The 17,538-nt window shown below is 43.9% G+C and overlaps 4 non-coding genes across 4 annotated transcripts; all 4 read left to right on the top strand.

Moving 5' to 3' along the window:
• Nucleotides 1-3,711: 3,711 nt before the first annotated feature.
• TRNAV-CAC lies at nucleotides 3,712-3,784 on the top strand. Its single transcript has one exon. It is a non-coding gene; the product is annotated as a tRNA-Val (tRNA).
• Nucleotides 3,785-7,508: 3,724 nt separating this feature from the next.
• On the top strand, nucleotides 7,509-7,581 carry TRNAV-CAC. Its single transcript has one exon. It is a non-coding gene; the product is annotated as a tRNA-Val (tRNA).
• A 7,928-nt stretch (nucleotides 7,582-15,509) lies between these two features.
• Nucleotides 15,510-15,582, top strand: TRNAV-UAC. The gene has a single exon. It is a non-coding gene; the product is annotated as a tRNA-Val (tRNA).
• Nucleotides 15,583-16,104: 522 nt separating this feature from the next.
• Nucleotides 16,105-16,177, top strand: TRNAV-CAC. The gene has a single exon. It is a non-coding gene; the product is annotated as a tRNA-Val (tRNA).
• The last annotated feature ends 1,361 nt before the right edge of the window (nucleotides 16,178-17,538 follow it).

Here is a 17,538-nt window from a genome sequence, read left to right as displayed (position 1 = left end):
GGAGAAAGGAAAATATAGGTCTCTCCAAGCACAGTGGGGGAGTTAAACTCACCCCTAGACACGCTAGCAAACATGAACTGTGAAAGGTAAAAAGTAGTAAACCAAAAGCTGAGGATCAGGACACCAGAGAGTCCGCTCTTCATTCCCCAGCCAGCTGGGGAAGGCTCGCCACAAACTGCTCCGCTTCCTCTTTCGAGTTAAAAAAGAGGGTTTTATTTTCGTGCTGGACTCGCAGTTTTGCCGGATAAAGCAGGGCGAAACGGATGCCACGGTTATGCAGTGCTGTACAAGCCGGGGCCATGGCTTTCCTCTGCGCAGCCGTGCTAGCAGAGAAGTCATTAAACAGCAGTAGTCTGTGGCCATTATAAGCCACCTCTTTTTTCTGGCGGTATGACTTCAAAAGCCGAGTCTTATGGTCCCAATTAAGAATCCTGGCCATTACTGGCCTCGGCCGTCCAAGGCCCTCTCGCATGGGTCCCACACGGTGCACCCGTTCACACTGTAGCTGGTCTCCCGCAAGAAGGAGGCCTACCTGCTGAGGGAGCCGCTTCTCCACCAGATCTTTTAAATCCCCTTCCTTCACCTCCTCTGGCAGACCTATAATTTTGAGGTTATTCCGGTGTCCTCTGTCCTCCTGCTCCTCCACTTTAGCAAGGATCTCGCGTTGTCTGTCCTGGAGGTCCACTATGGTCCTCTCCGAAGTTACCAGCCGGTCACCCAGATCAGAGATGATCCCCTCCGTGGTATCCAGCCGTTTGGCATGGCCTTCAACTGCAGCTTTGATATCCTCCATCGCGGTCTGAAGCTTATAGAGCCGGCCGTCTAGCACCTCTGTCACCCACTGCGATATTTTCTGCAGGGCCTCTTCATTCACAGATGCCAGCAGAGGCTCCACGAATTGGGCTGCCGCGGCCATCTTGGCCGCACGCGGTCAATGCAGGCGGCGTTCAGATTTCCCTCGGGCGCTCGATCTTCGCATCCCCCACGGGCCAGCCCGGGCCAGGAAACCGCAGCAATATCTCCAGCAGCCCTTCCGTAAGTCCAGCAGCGAAAACAGAAGTTTATTAAGATTGTTTTTTACCGATTCTGGGGAGCGAGGCCACGGAGCTATCCCCGTTCACTTCCGCCTCCTACACTTCATCGCCGGAAGTCCTCGAATGTTGTCATTTCTAACCTCAGGTTTAAATCCTTTTACCTTGTCCTTATAGATTGTCCCATTTGTCCTATGTAGACAGAAGCGGGACTTTGCTGGCAGGTGTTGGCATATATTAGATTGGAAGAAAAGCAGGAGAATGTGTCCCGCATGTTGCTGATGAGGTTGTGTCCAGTGATGGCATTGTCTGGGATAATATGTGGAAAGTGTTGGCATCTCCTTTTCTGGCAAGGTCTGGGTCCTGGGTTGGTGTCCTTGTACTATTTGCAGCGGCTGATGAGTATCTTTTGAGGTTGAGGGGCTGCTACACCAGACTAGCACGGCTATCCCTCTGAAGATTTTTCATGTAAATCAGTGGAGGAAAATTTGGCTTTCACTGCAACCTCTGCAGCAACATTTTCTCTCTCGCTGAACACAGAAGACTGGAGAGAAAAAAACTCACTGTTATCTGCACTCTGCAGCAGTGACACATCATCAAGCTCGTATGCCAGTTTCTTTAGCGTAAAGCCTGCTCCTGCTGTTGTAGTAGTCCAGAAGAAATCCCTCTTCAGTTTCAGGGCAGGACCTCATTTTTGGTTTTTACCTGCCGGTGCCAGTGCAAAAGTGCGCAATTTTGGACACATTTAAATTTACTTCATCTGCTCTCCCTTTCCCTCTCCCTCACATCATTGTATATATGTCACCGGGGATGTTAAGATTACAACAACGATTTAACATTTTTCCGTGGTATTATAATGCCCACTGCCTAGTGCCCACTGCACACACTTTGCCTTCTGCCAGGCAAACAGTGAGTGTCATCCTTTCTGCTCTGTGTGCACTATTTTTCTGTCACAGACAGGCTTCACAATACAGCCTGTTAAATGCTGCACTTTCTGGCCTGCCTTCACTGCTCGCTTATGCCCAGTACTACCTAGCTCCCACTGCCCACACTGTGCCCACTGGCAGTCATACAGAGAATAAATAACTAATCTGAAGTGTAGCTAAGGCTTCAATCACAAAAAAGGATAAACAGAACAGCAAGCGAAGCAACACAAATCTACAATGATGCAGAGATATTGTGATGCCATGCTGCCTCCATGGTTTGTTTTCCTGTCTTGTGTTAATGGGCTGCCACAGCAAAAATCCATACCAAGAACTCAGAGAGAGCTCAGTGCTATGCTTTCACACAGACAATGTCTAGAGAAACAATGCAGAGCAAGGCTGTGACATGCTCATTCTTCGAGCTCAGCATCACTGTAACCCGCTCTGCGGCATTATAGGAGACTAGGAAAATACTCCGCTGCGATACATCATAACTCTCATTGCTTGACGGAATGCCAATCCGTCCCTTCCTCTGCAGCCTGCCCGCTCCACAGTGTATGAACCTTTCTCCATACATTTGCAACTGTTGCTATGCCTATGATTTCCATGGGTCTTTTGACTATAATTGCTTATAGAAATCATTCTGTTTGACAGAAATGAAACAAGTAAGATTCCTTTAGTTCACGGGTCCCCTTCAGCTCATTTTGGACCCTAAGAGTTTAGAGTCAGAGTTTAAAGCTTTTAAAAAAGCTCTAAAAGCATGGCTTTTCAAACAGGCTTATATTGACTATCTTGAAAAAAAGGACTAATTGGTTTAAAGAAACATTATTTTTATCTTTGTTTTATGTTCATTTATTAATAATTGATTAACAATTTTATTTTTTATCATATTTTACTGTACCTTTTAGATATTTCAGTTTGATTTTATGATTTTGTAACATGTAAACCGTTGTGATGTATATTATGAACGATGGTATACAAGAATTTTTAATAAATAAACTAAATAAATAAAAAAGAATCAAGTTGGCTCCACTGATTTCATTTTTATATTTTGTTTTCAATGAATGCACTTCTGTAGCTGAGATGCTTGTTCAATTAGTCCTCCTTTAGGCGGGCATCAAGGGTTCGATAGTTGCTCACAGATCAATAAAAGTGGTCAGTTGGTTCCATAGTGTAGTGGGTGTCACCTCTGCTTTACACACAGAAGGGCCTGGGTTCAATCCCCACTGGAGCTGTTTTTAACTTGTTGCAGAAACAGGCATGAGTCTGAGTGCAAGGATAACTTAGATACCTAAAAAGCAAGTTGAAAACCAATGGGTTCCATATATGTGCAGTGGAAACCCCACCTGTCAGGTTTTCAGGATACCCATGATCTATATGCAGATGCACGATCTATATGCAGATTTACAGGCCCTTCCTTCTATGCTTGCTACTTGATCTCATGCGAATTCATAGCAGATATCGTCTTCCCCAGAAGAAGTGTGGGAATGGTTACTGGAGACGAAATAAGGAAACTTTAGGTAAACTCCTAAGCCAACATCTTGTGTAGTAAAAAGAATTCAGCAGTGACTCTAGTAAAACACATTTTTCATGGTAGATGGGATGGCTCTTGGAAGATCTATTTTTTGCCAAGAGTAAAAAATGTTAGAATGTGAATGGTGGGTGAGGCGATTATCCCATGAATTATTCAAACAGTATTCTAAAATAACTGGATAGGTGTTTGAAAGTGTAATAAAGAAGAAATCAGACAAGGAAATGGTTCCATGGTGTAGAGGTTATCACATCTGTTTCACACACAGAAGGTCTTGGGTTCAAGTCCCAATGGAGCCACTTTATGTTTCTAGCAGTGGATGAGCATTTTAAAGATGTTCAACCATCAGCTGTATTGGTGTCAGTGAATGCTTGCATTGCTATGGGACCTTGTTAGGAACAGCTTGGGAGCTATCCTACAAAGATCTTGCAAGCACAGCTATCCAGGAGGGTTGAGTGCAATAGAAGACAGTGACGATAACTGTCTTGCACTAGTCCTGTTGTCCCTGAGGTGGTCATCCCTTGTGATGGACTGCAACAGTATATCCTTGGCAGTATGGACTGGAATGACAGGGCAGAATGAATGCAAAAGTTGGTCTTTCCTTGCAGTTACTCTCTGAGAGAAAATTAGCATTTGTAGAAAGACCTCAGGTGCTAGTGGAGGATCCTCAAAACATCTTGCTTCACTTTTATCCTTGTAGTTCTATTTTCAAGCCCTCATTCTCTACTAGCTGCAGGGGCTGGCTATCAAGGGCATTTATTTCAGAACTGCCCCTTTTTCTAACTTTGACTGCTGCTTCTCTCCTGTCCTGGGGCATTGCTATTGAAACCTGTTCCATTTCTTCCATCGTAGCTTTTCACTTCTCATGTTTGGCAGGGGTCTGCTTGCCTCTTACCTGAATGATGGAAAGGGTTGAGGGCATGGGATCAGATTGGGAAACACTTTTCCTCTTTTCTGCCACTTCCAAACTCCCCAGATGCTAACCCTAAGGGCTGCTGCTTCTGTGGCTTATAAAGCATGCCAGTGTTAGTTAAATGCCCCATTTGCTTGCCAGGACCTGTGTCTTTGCCATGTGCTTGCATTTTGCAAAGCGTGGGCCTTCCCTTATTTAGAAATGTCTCCAGATCTTCCAAGTCCACTCTGATCCCTTCTCTCCATACTTAGCAGAGGATGCTGCCACTGGAGCTGATATAGTGGGTGGACTCTGAGGAACAATGCCAAGGGCATCAGATGTGCTCTCTAACTGTGCTGCCTGCTCTTCAGCCACATCCTAATTTTGTCCTGCCTCCCCCATCAAAGAACTGGATAAGGTGGCTAACACACTACTATAAAGGCCTCCCAAATTTTCCCCATCTGGTACGGTATCAATAGCTTCTATTTCAGGGAAAACAAGTAATGACTCTTCATCTGAATAAAAAAGCACTAGGAGTCGAGTGGAATCATTTAGACTAACTGTTTTATTAAAGCATGAGCTTTCGAGGACACAGTCCACACCATCAGATGCATGAAATGATGTACAGTTGATGTGTACAATATATACAGAACAGTGAGAAGACATGGGAAAAGGCAGGAAACGGTGTGGAGAGAGTGTGAATAGGATAGTAGTTTAGCCTACTGACAACTGAGGTAAGTGTGAATAGACAGAATGATCAGACAACAGTTCAGTTTATGCCTATTTGTAGTGAGTCATGAATCCATTGCTTCTGTTCAGCCCTTGGGTGATGGTATTTAGATTTTTAATGAGTTCCAATTCAGCAGTTTCAGGCTGGAGTGCTCCTTTGAAGTTTTCATGTAGGAGTATGGCAACCTTAAGGTCAGATAGAGAATGTCAAGGAAGGTTGAATGTTGTCATTTCTAACCTCAGGTTTAAATCCTTTTACCTTGCCTTATAGATTGTCCCGTTTGTCCTATGTAGACAGAAGCAGGACTTTGCTGGCAGGTGTTGGCATATATTAGATTGGAAGAAAAGCAGGAGAATGTGTCCCGCATGTTGCTGATGATGTTGTGTCAAGTGATGGCATTGTTTGGGATAATATGTGGAAAGTGTTGGCATCTCCTTTTCTGGCAAGGTCTGGGTCCTGGGTTGGTGTCCTTGTACTATTTGCAGCAGCTGATGAGTATCTTTTGAGGTTGAGGGGCTGCTACACCAGACTAGCACGGCTATCCCTCTGAAGATTTTTCATGTAAATCAGTGGAGGAAAATTTGGCTTTCACTGCAACCTCTGCAGCAACATTTTCTCTCTCGCTGAACACAGAAGATTGGAGAGAAAAACACTCACTGTTATCTGCACTCTGCAGCAGTGACACATCATCAAGCTCGTATGCCAGTTTCTTTAGCGTAAAGCTGGATCCTGCTGTTGTAGTAGTCCAGAAGAAATCCCTCTTCAGTTTCAGGGCAGGACCTCATTTTTGGTTTTTACCTGCCGGTGCCAGTGCAAAAGTGCGCAATTTTGGACACATTTAAATTTACTTCATCTGCTCTGCCTTTCCCTCTCCCTCACATCATTGTATATATGTTACCGGGGATGTGTAAGATTACAACAACGATTTAACATTTTTCCGTGGTATTATAATGCCCACTGCCTAGTGCCCACTGCACACACTTTGCCTTCTGCCAGGCAAACAGTGAGTGTCATCCTTTCTGCTCTGTCTGCACTATTTCTCTGTCACAGACAGGCTTCACAATACAGCCTGTTATGCTGCACTTTCTGGCCTGCCTTCACTGCTCGCTTATGCCCAGTACTACCTAGCTCCCACTGCCCACACTGTGCCCACTGTCAGTCATACAGAGAATAAATAACTAATCTGAAGTGTAGCTAAGGCTTCAATCACGAAAAAGGATAAACAGAACAGCAAGCGAAGCAACACAAATCTACAATGATGCAGAGATATTGTGATGCCATGCTGCCTCCATGGTTTGTTTTCCTGTCTTGTGTTAATGGGCTGCCACAGCAAAAATCCTTACCAAGAACTCGGAGAGAGCTCAGTGCTATGCTTTCACACAGACAATGTCTAGAGAAACAATGCAGAGCAAGGCTGTGACATGCTCATTCTTCGAGCTGGCTTATATTGACTATCTTGAAAAAAAGGACTAATTGGTTTAAAGAAACTTTATTTTTATCTTTGTTTTATGTTCATTTGTTAATAATTGATTAACAATTTTATTTATTTTTTTTACTGTACCTTTTAGATATTTCAGTTTGATTTTATGATTTTGTAACATGTAAACCGTTGTGATGTATATTATGAACGATGGTATACAAGAATTTTTAATAAATAAAATAAATAAATAAAAAAGAAACAAGTTGGCTCCACTGATTTCATATTTATATTTTGTTTTCAATGAATGCAGTTCTCTAGCTGAGATGCTTGTTCAATTACTCCTCCTTTAATCGAGCATCAAGGGTTCGATAGTTGCTCACAGATCAATAAAAGTGGTCAGTTGTTTCCATAGTGTAGTGGATATTACATCTGTTTTACACGAAGGGCTTGGGTTCAATCCCCAGTGGAGCCATTTTTAACTTCTGCAGAAACAGGCATGAGTCTGAGTGCAAGGATAACTTAGATACCGAAAAAGCAAGTTGAAGACCAATGGGTTCCATATATTTGCAGTGGAAACCCCACCTGTCAGGTTTTCAGGATACACACAATGTTTATGCAAGGGATAGATTTACAGGCCCTTCCTTCTATGCGTGCTACTTGATCTCATGCGAATTCATAGCAGACATCGTCTTCCCCAGAAGAATTGTGGGAATGGTTACTGGAGACGAAATAAGGAAGCTTTAGGTAAACTCCTAAGCCAACACCTTGTGTGGTAAAAAGAATTCAGCAGTGACTCTAGTAAAACAAATTTTTCATGGTAGATGGGATGGCTCTTGGAAGATCTATTTTTTGCCAAGAGTAAAAAATGTTAGAATGTGAATGGTGGCTGAGGCGTTTATCCCATGAACTATTCAAACAGTATTCTAAAATAACTGGATAGGTGCTTGAAAGTGTAATAAGGAAGCTACCAGACAAGGAAATGGTTCCATTGTGTAGAGGTTATCACATCTGTTTCACACACAGAAGGTCTTGGGTTCAAGTCCCAATGGAGCCACTTTATGTTTCTAGCAGTGGATGAGCATTTTATAGATGTTCAGCCATCAGCTGTATTGGTGTCAGTGAATGCTTGCATTGTTATGGGACCTTGTTAGGAACAGCTTGGGAGCAATCCTACAAAGATCTTGCAAGCACAGCTATCCAGGAGGGTTGAGTGCAATAGAAGACAGTGACGATAACTGTCTTGCACTAGTCCTGTTTAGGGATGTGAATCGTGTCCTCGATCGTCTTAACGATCGATTTCGGCTGGGAGGGGGAGGGAATCGTATTGTTGCCGTTTGGGGGGGTAAAATATCGTGAAAAATCGTGAAAATCGTTAAAAAATCGAAAAATCGAAAAACCGGCACATTAAAACCCCCTAAAACCCACCCCCGACCCTTTAAATTAAATCCCCCACCCCCAAATAACTTAAATAACCTGCGGGTCCAGCGGTGGTCCGGAACGGCAGCGGTCCGGAACGGGCTCCTGCTCCTGCATCTTGTCGTCTTCGGCCGGCGCCATTTTCCAAAATGGCGCCGAAAAATGGCGGCGGCCATAGACGAAAAAGATTGGACGGCAGGAGGTCCTTCCGGACCCCCGCTGGACTTTTGGCAAGTCTCGTGGGGGTCAGGAGGCCCCCCACAAGCTGGCCAAAAGTTCCTGGAGGTCCAGCGGGGGTCAGGGAGCGATTTCCCGCCGCGAATCGTTTTCGTACGGAAAATGGCGCCGGCAGGAGATCGACTGCAGGAGGTCGTTCAGCGAGGCGCCGGAACCCTCGCTGAACGACCTCCTGCAGTCGATCTCCTGCCGGCGCCATTTTCCGTACGAAAACGATTCGCGGCGGGAAATCGCTCCCTGACCCCCGCTGGACCTCCAGGAACTTTTGGCCAGCTTGTGGGGGGCCTCCTGACCCCCACGAGACTTGCCAAAAGTCCAGCGGGGGTCCGGAAGGACCTCCTGCCGTCCAATCTTTTTCGTCTATGGCCGCCGCCATTTTCGGCGCCATTTTGGAAAATGGCGCCGGCCGAAGACGACAAGATGCAGGAGCAGGAGCCCGTTCCGGACCGCTGCCGTTCCGGACCGCCGCTGGACCCGCAGGTTATTTAAGTTATTTGGGGGGGGTTCGGGAGGGTGGGGGATTTAATTTAAAGGGTCGGGGGTGGGTTTTAGGGGGTTTTAGTGTGCCGGCTCACGATTCTAACGATTTATAACGATAAATCGTTAGAATCTGTATTGTATTGTGTTCCATAACGGTTTAAGACGATATTAAAATTATCGGACGATAATTTTAATCGTCCTAAAACGATTCACATCCCTAGTCCTGTTGTCCCTGAGGTGGTCATCCCCTGTGATGGACTGCAACAGTATATCCTTGGCAGTATGGACTGGAATGACAGGGCAGAATGAATGCAAAAGTTGGTCATTTCCCTGCAGTTACTCTCTGAGAGAAAATTAGCATTTCTAGAAAGACCTCAGGTGCTAGTGGAGGATCCTCAAAACATCTTGCTTCACTTTTATCCTTGTAGTTCTATTTTCAAGCCCTCATTCTCTACTAGCTGCAGGGGCTGGCTATCAAGGGCATTTATTTCAGAACTGCCCCTTTTTCTAACTTTAACTGCTGCTTCTCTCCTGTCCTGGGGCATTGCTATTGAAACCTGTTCCATTTCTCTGTCACAGACAGGCTTCACAATACAGCCTGTTATGCTGCACTTTCTGGCCTGCCTTCACTGCTCGCTTATGCCCAGTACTACCTAGCTCCCACTGCCCACACTGTGCCCACTGGCAGTCATACAGATAATAAATAACTAATCTGAAGTGTAGCTAAGGCTTCAATCACGAAAAAGGATAAACAGAACAACTGCCGCTGCATGCAGGTTACCGCTATGTATTCTGGTAAGGGTAGTAACTGCCGCTCCATGCAGGTTACCTCTATGCATTCTGGTAAGGGTAGTAACTGCCGCTCCATGCAGGTTACCTCTATGCATTCTGGTAAGGGTAGTAACTGCCGCTCCATGCAGGTTACCTCTATGCATTCTGCTAAGGGTAGTAACTGCCGCTCCATGCAGGTTACCTCTATGCATTCTGGTAAGGGTAGTAACTGCCGCTCCATGCAGGTTACCTCTATGCATTCTGCTAAGGGTAGTAACTGCAACTCCATGCAGGTTACCTCTATGCATTCTGCTAAGGGTAGTAACTGCTGCTCCATGAGGTTACCCCTATGCATTCTTGTAAGAATAGTGACTGCCGCTCCATGCAGGTTACCTCTTAGCATTCTGGTAAGGATAGTAACTGTCGCTCCATTTATTTATTATTTATTTTTAATTTTTATATACCGGAATTCCTGTATGCAATACAAATCAATCCGGTATACAAGTAACGAAAAGGTTGCCCTGGTCTGGGAGGTTAGACCGGGGTTTTTTACATAGAACATTGAACAATAACAATCAACCATTAAACATTATTACAAGGAACATTGAAGGTAAAAATAACATTTAGCAAATAGCAATTAACATTATTTGTGTTTTGGAATAGAATGTGTGTGTACAACTTTTTACAAGGAACTTTAGTAGTGAAGATAATCTGCAAATGAACTGTTATATAGTATGTAAATAATGACTGTTAAATAAACATAACGAATAAGCAAGTACATATATGTAATTAAGTGTAAGGTGTTAGTGACATCCTGCAATGGTTGGATCTGAAAGTCATGATGAGGTGCCTATTTACCCTCTGGGAATTGAAAGGCTTGACTGAAGAGCCAGGTTTTTAACCGTTTTTTGAACTCTGGTAGACTAGGTTCGAGTCGTAGGTCTGGTGGGAGCGCATTCCATTGGTGTGGTCCCGCAGTTGAGAGTGCTCTTTTTCTTAGAGTTGATTTGGTTGGAGCTGCGACTAATGTGCCTTTGTAGGCGCTTCTGATGGGTCTGGAAGGTAAGTGTAGATGAAGTTGAGTTTGTAGAGATATAGGTGCGATGTTATGAATTGCTTTATGAATAATAGTTAAGGTTTTATATAGGATTCTCTGTTTGATGGGTAGCCAGTGGAGGTTGCTCAAGATGGGGGTAATATGGTCTCTTCTATTACTGTTAGTTAGGATTCTGGCTGCGGTGTTTTGTACCATCTGTAGAGGTTTGATGCTGTTGGCGGGGAGGCCAAGTAAGATTGAGTTGCAGTAATCAAGTTTCGAAAAAATAATGGATTGTAGAACGAGGCGAAAGTCATTGAAGTGAAGGAGAGGCTTTAGTTTCTTTAGGACCTGAAGTTTAAAGAAGCAATCCCTGGTGGTTGTGTTTATGAATTTTTTTAGGTTAAGTTGGTTGTCAAGCCATGCTCCTAGATTCCTGACGTCTGCAGAGAGCTCCATGTTTAAAGGTGTGGGTTGTGCGAGGCTAATTGGGTGGGTGTTCGGGTTGTGTGAAATCAGTAGCAGCTCTGTTTTGCTGGAGTTTAGAATCAGGTTCAGGCTGGAGAGTAGTTGTTTAATTGGTTGGAGACAATTATCCCAGTAGGCGAAGGTTTTTTGAATTGATTCTGTGATGGGGATGAGGATCTGGATGTCGTCTGCATAGAGGTAATGCGTGAGCTTGAGTTGTGATAGCAGATGGCAGAGGGGGAGGAGGTAAATGTTAAACAGGGTGGGAGAGAGCGATGAACCTTGTGGTACGCCTTGGTCTGATAGGATGGGGTCAGATTCTTTGTTGTTTATTCTGACCTTGTAAAATCTATTTGATAGGAATGATTTAAACCAATTGAGAGCTGTGCCTTTGATTTCTATGTTTGATAGTTGGTTTAGGAGTTGTGAGTGATTTACCGTGTCGAACGCTGAAGACAGATCTAACAGGACCAGCAAGAATGACTGTTTTTTCTCCAGGTTCAAAAATAATTTATCTGTGAGAGAAAGCAAAAGGGACTCTGTGCTTAGTGATTTCCGAAAACCGTATTGTGCAGGGGTGAGAATGTTGTGCTCCTCGAGATATTCGGAAAGTTGTTTATTTACAACTTTTTCCATCAGTTTGGAGATCATGGGCAGGTTTGCAATGGGTCTGAAGTTGACTGGGTCAGTGGGTGAAGCAGTTGGTTTTTTCAGTAGGGGGTTTGAGGATAGCAAGTTTTAGCTGATTAGGAACTGTGCCCATGGTTAAGGAGGTATTAATGATTTCTGCAATAGGTTTTGCGACGGTGTTAGGGATGGCGGTGAGCAAATTAGTAGGGAGTGGGTCAGAAGGATGTGCAGATGGTTTAATTTTCTTAAGTAAATTTTCAATCTCCATGGCGGATGTGGTCTCAAATGACTCTAGTTTAGCATTAAGAGTGGGTTGGTATGTGCTCTGAGGTGTTGGAGGAGTTTGATGGGTTGTAAGGGAGCGGGTAAGGTTTGAGATTTTTGTCTTAAAGTAGGTGGCTAATTCGTTGGCCTTGCTGAGCGCTAGTTGGTCTGGAATGGATGGGGGCGTTGGTTTGGTGAGAGATGAAACATAAGAGAATAAAGCTTTCGAGTCGAAGATGAAATTATGAATTCTTTTTGCATAGAAGTCCTTTTTTTGTTTTGTGGATGGCTTTTCTGTAGGTGTTAAGGGTGGCTTTGTAGTCCAGTCTGGATGTATGTGAAGGGTTGTTTCTCCAGCTTTGTTCTTTGTTTCGTAGTATTTATTTTAGTGCTTTGAGTTCCGGGGTGAACCAAGGTTTTCTGTTGTCTCTTGTTGGTTGGATTATGCAGGTTACCTCTATGCATTCCGGTAAGGGTAGTAACTGCCGCTCCATGCAGGTAACCTCTATGCATTCCGGTAAGGGTAGTAACTGCCGCTCCATGCAGGTTACCTCTATGCATTCTGGTAAGGGTAGTAACTGCAACTCCATGCAGGTTACCTCTATGCATTCTGGTAAGGGTAGTAACTGCAACTCCATGCAGGTTACCTCTATGCATTCTGGTAAGGGTAGTAACTGCCGCTCCATGCAGGTTACCTCTATGCATTCGGGTAAGGGTAGTAACTGCCGCTCCATGCAGGTTACCACTATGCATTCGGGTAAGGGTAGTAACTGCCGCTCCATGCAGGTTACCTCTATGCATTCTGGTAAGGGTAGTAACTGCCGCTCCATGCAGGTTACCTCTATGCATTCCGGTAAGGGTAGTAACTGCCGCTCCATGCAGGTTACCTCTATGCATTCTGGTAAGGGTAGTAACTGCCGCTCCATGCAGGTTACCTCTATGCATTCCGGTAAGGGTAGTAACTGCCGTTCCATGCAGGTTACCGCTATACTTTCTGGTAAGAGCAGTAACTTCCGCTCCATGCAGGTTACCTCTATGCATTCCGGTAAGGGTAGTAACTGCCGCTCCATGCAGGTTACCTCTATGCATTCCGGTAAGGGTAGTAACTGCCGCTCCATGCAGGTTCCCTCTATGCATTCCGGTAAGGGTAGTAACTGCCGCTCCATGCAGGTTACCTCTATGCATTCCGGTAAGGGTAGTAACTGCCGCTCCATGCAGGTTACCTCTATGCATTCCGGTAAGGGTAGTAACTGCCGCTCCATGCAGGTTACCTCTATGCATTCCGGTAAGGGTAGTAACTGCCGCTCCATGCAGGTTACCGCTATACTTTCTGGTAAGAGTAGTAACTTCCGCTCCATGCAGGTTACCTCTATGCATTCCGGTAAGGGTAGTAACTGCAGCTCCATGCAGGTTACCTCTATGCATTCTGGTAAGGGTAGTAACTGCCGCTCCATGCAGGTTACCTCTATGCATTCTGGTAAGGGTAGTAACTGCCGCTCCATGCAGGTTACCTCTATGCATTCTGGTAAGAATAGTAACTGCCGCTCCATGCAGGTTACCTCTAGGCATTCTGGTAAGGATAGTAACTGCCGCTCCATGCAGGTTACCTCTATGCATTCTGGTAAGGGTAGTAACTGCCGCTCCATGCAGGTTACCTCTACGCATTCTGGTAAGAATAGTGACTGCCGCTCCATGCAGGTTAACTCTTAGCATTCTGGTAAGGATAGTAACTGCCGCTCCATGCAGGTTACCTCTATGCATTCTGCTAAGGATAGTAACTGCTGCTCCATGCAGGTTACCTCTATGCATTCTGGTAAGGGTAGTAACTGCCGCTCCATGCAGGTTACCTCTATGCATTCTGGTAAGGGTTGTAACTGCCGCTCCATGCAGGTTACCACTATGCATTCTGGTAAGAATAGTAACTGCTGCTCCATGCAGGTTACCTCTATGCATTCTGGTAAGGGTAGTAACTGCCGCTCCATGCAGGTTACCTCTATGCATTCTGGTAAGAATAGTAACTGCTGCTCCATGCAGGTTTTTACCTGCCGGTGCCAGTGCAAAAGTGCACAATTTTGGACACATTTAAATTTACTTCATCTGCTCTGCCTTTCCCTCTCCCTCACATCATTGTATATATGTCACCGGGGATGTTAAGATTACAACAAGGATTTAACATTTTTCTGTGGTATTATAATGCCCACTGCCTAATGCCCACTGCACACACTTTGCCTTCTGCCAGGCAAACAGTGAGTGTCATCCTGTCTGCTCTGTGTGCACTATTTCTCTGTCACAGACAGGCTTCACAATACAGGCTGTTATGCTGCACTTTCTGGCCTGCCTTCACTGCTCGCTTATGCCAAGTACTACCTAGCTCCCACTGCCCACACTGTGCCCACTGGCAGTCATACAGAGAATAAATAACTAATCTGAAGTGTAGCTAATGCTTCAATCACGAAAAAGGATAAACAGAACAGCAAGCGAAGCAACACAAATCTACAATGATGCAGAGATATTGTGATGCCATGCTGCCTCCATGGTTTGTTTTCCTGTCTTGTTTATTTATTTATTTTATTTAACAGTTTTTTTATACCGACCTTCATAGTAAATTTACCATATCAGATCGGTTTACAATTTAACAAAGGGAAAAAACTAGAGTAACAGATTCACGTAAACGAAAGATAACAATAAGTAGGAATAAGTCAAAGTTACAATCAACAAGGGGGAGAGAACTTGGAAGCTTGTAACAAGCTGGAAAGAAGATAGGCCGGTAAAAAATTTTACCATAGAGTGTGCAAGTTAAAAATTAAGGACGGTGCTTAAGGTCTTGTGTTAATGGGCTGCCACAGCAAAAATCCTTACCAAGAACTCGGAGAGAGCTCAGAGCTATGCTTTCACACAGACAATGTCTAGAGAAACAATGCAGAGCAAGGCTGTGACATGCTCATTCTTCGAGCTCAGCATCACTGAAACCCGCTCTGCGACATTATAGGAGACTAGGAGAATGCTCCGCTGCAATACATCATAACTCTCATTGCTTGACGGTATGCCAATCCGTCCCTTCTCTGCAACCTGCCCGCTCCACAGTGTATGAACCTTTCTCCATACATTTGCAACTGTTGCTATGCCTTTGATTTCCTTGGGTTTTTTGACTATAATTGCTTATAGAAATTATTCTGTTTGACAGAAATGAAACAAGTAGCATTCCTTTAGTTCACGGGTCCCCTTCAGCTCATTTTGGACCCTAAGAGTTTAGAGTCAGAGTTTAAAGCTTTTAAAAAAGCTCTAAAAGCATGGCTTTTCAAACAGGCTTATATTGACTATCTTGAAAAAAAGGACTAATTGGTTTAAAGAAACATTATTTTTATCTTTGTTTTATGTTCATTTATTAATAATTGATTAATAATTTTATTTTTTATCATATTTTACTGTACCTTTTAGATATTTCAGTTTGATTTTATGATTTTGTAACATGTAAACCGTTGTGATGTATATTATGAAAGAATTTTTAATAAATAAAATAAATAAATAAAAAAGAAACAAGTTGGCCCCACTGATTTCATTTTTATATTTTGTTTTCAATGAATGCACTTCTCTAGCTGAGATGCTTGTTCAATTAGTCCTCCTTTAGTCGCGCATCAAGGGTTCGACAGTTGCTCACAGATTAAAAGAAGTGGTCAGTTGGTTTCATAGTGTAGTGGGTATCACATCTGCTTTACACGCAGAAGGGCCTGGGTTCAATCCCCAGTGGAGCCATTTTTAACTTGCTGCAGAAACAGGCATGAGTCTGAGTGCAAGGATTACTTAGATACCGAAAAAGCAAGTTGAAGACCAATGGGTTCCACATATGTGCAGTGGAAACCCCACCTGTCAGGTTTTCAAGATACCCATGATCTATATGCAGATGCACGATCTATATGCAGATTTACAGGCCCTTCCTTCTATGCTTGCTACTTGATCTCATGCGAATTCATAGCAGATATCGTCTTCCCCAGAAGAAGTGTGGGAATGGTTACTGGAGACGAAATAAGGAAGCTTTAGGTAAACTCCTAAGCCAACACCTTGTGTGGTAAAAAGAATTCAGCAGTGACTCTAGTAAAACACATTTTTCATGGTAGATGGGATGGCTCTTGGAAGATCTATTTTTTGCCAAGAGTAAAAAATGTTAGAATGTGAATGGTGGCTGAGGCGATTATCCCATGAATTATTCAAACAGTATTCTAAAATAACTGGATAGGTGTTTGAAAGTGTAATAAAGAAGAGATCAGACAAGGAAATGGTTCCATGGTGTAGAGGTTATCACATCTGTTTCACACACAGAAGGTCTTGGGTTCAAGTCCCAATGGAGCCACTTTATGTTTCTAGCAGTGGATGAGCATTTTATAGATGTTCAGCCATCAGCTGTATTGGTGTCAGTGAATGCTTGCATTGTTATGGGACCTTGTTAGGAACAGCTTGGGAGCAATCCTACAAAGATCTTGCAAGCACAGCTATCCAGGAGGGTTGAGTGCAATAGAAGACAGTGACGATAACTGTCTTGCACTAGTCCTGTTGTCCCTGAGGTGGTCGTACCCTGTAATGGACTGCAACAGTATATCCTTGGCAGTATGGACTGGAATGACAGGGCAGAATGAATGCAAAAGTTGGTCATTTCCCTGCAGTTACTCTCTGAGAGAAAATTAGCATTTGTAGAAAGACCTCAGGTGCTAGTGGAGGATCCTCAAAACATCTTGCTTCACTTTTATCCTTGTAGTTCTATTTTCAAGCCCTCATTCTCTACTAGCTGCAGGGGCTGGCTATCAAGGGCATTTATTTCAGAACTGCCCCTTTTTCTAACTTTAACTGCTGCTTCTCTCCTGTCCTGGGGCATTGCTATTGAAACCTGTTCCATTTCTCTGTCACAGACAGGCTTCACAATACAGGCTGTTATGCTGCACTTTCTGGCCTGCCTTCACTGCTCGCTTATGCCCAGTACTACCTAGCTCCCACTGCCCACAATGTGCCCACTGGCAGTCATACAGAGAATAAATAACTAATCTGAAGTGTAGCTAAGGCTTCAATCACGAAAAAGGAAAAACAGAACAGCAAGCAAAGCAACACAAATCTACAATGATGCAGAGATATTGTGATGCCATGCTGCCTCCATGGTTTGTTTTCCTGTCTTTATTTATTTATTTATTTTATTTAAGTTTTTTATATACCAACATTCAAGACAGTAGTCCCATCATGCTGGTTCACATGAAACAGGAGTGCAAAATAAGCTTAAACTTGAACAATAGTGCGGAAAAAGCAGTTACATGTAACAGGGGAAAAAAAACTTGGAGTAAGAAGGAAAAAAGGAAAAGGAGAACCAGATAATTACATATAATTACATTGTAAGAGGTAGCTAATAGTGATATTGGTGGTGATGTGTGTTGATTGTTATGAGTTAAATAATATTGGAGTTAGGAAAAGCCTGCATGAACAGCCAGGTCTTGAGTCTTTTCTTGAAAGTTGAGAGGCTGGGTTCCGTTCTATGATCTGGGGGGATGGAGTTCCATAAGGTAGGGCCGGCTGTAGAGAAGGCCCGATCAGTCTCATGGTATTGAAGTTGCTCTGGCTACCTCCCTGGTTACTGAGGGAGGTCTTCAGGAAGCAACTCCAGTGGAAGAACATTCTCCACAATCATCAGAGAGGATAGAAATCCCTACTCGACCTGTGTTAGTGACTTTG

This window comes from Rhinatrema bivittatum, chromosome 2, assembly GCF_901001135.1.
Source record: "Rhinatrema bivittatum chromosome 2, aRhiBiv1.1, whole genome shotgun sequence".
Lineage (NCBI taxonomy): Eukaryota > Metazoa > Chordata > Amphibia > Gymnophiona > Rhinatrematidae > Rhinatrema > Rhinatrema bivittatum.
This window is presented reverse-complemented; position numbering and strand designations above follow the sequence as displayed.